The following is a 461-nucleotide window of genomic DNA, read 5'->3' on the forward strand; positions in this document are numbered from 1 at the left end:
TGTATAACAACAGAAATGTTTGATTAACAATTATTATTGTTTATTGGACCAATGACTCATATGGATTAAATTATATCGTAAATTAACAATAATTGCAGTACGTAAACTTTCAAATATAAGCAACCAACGCTACTCCTCGGAAAACATTTGACGGTTGTATATTTTATGGAGTTACATATTCCATTTTTGTATTAATTAATTGTAATTATTTAATTATATTGTATAAAATCAACAACGAATGACTTCTTTTTAATAATATCTTTGAAAACTGTTCCGTATTCCATACTTTTTTCTTCGTAACTACCACCTATTTAATGAATAGAACCTTCCGCCCTATCCTAAGGCTTTGCACCATAGTGTCGGTCGGAAGGACTCTTTGCTCACCAGTATTAGTAAGGAATTAAATATGTAAAAGTATTAGTTTTTTATCTCAAAGAAAAAGAATGCATTTGTCATTTAAT

This window comes from Agrilus planipennis, unplaced genomic scaffold, assembly GCF_000699045.2.
Source record: "Agrilus planipennis isolate EAB-ADULT unplaced genomic scaffold, Apla_2.0 scaffold148, whole genome shotgun sequence".
Classification (NCBI taxonomy): Eukaryota; Metazoa; Arthropoda; class Insecta; order Coleoptera; family Buprestidae; genus Agrilus; species Agrilus planipennis.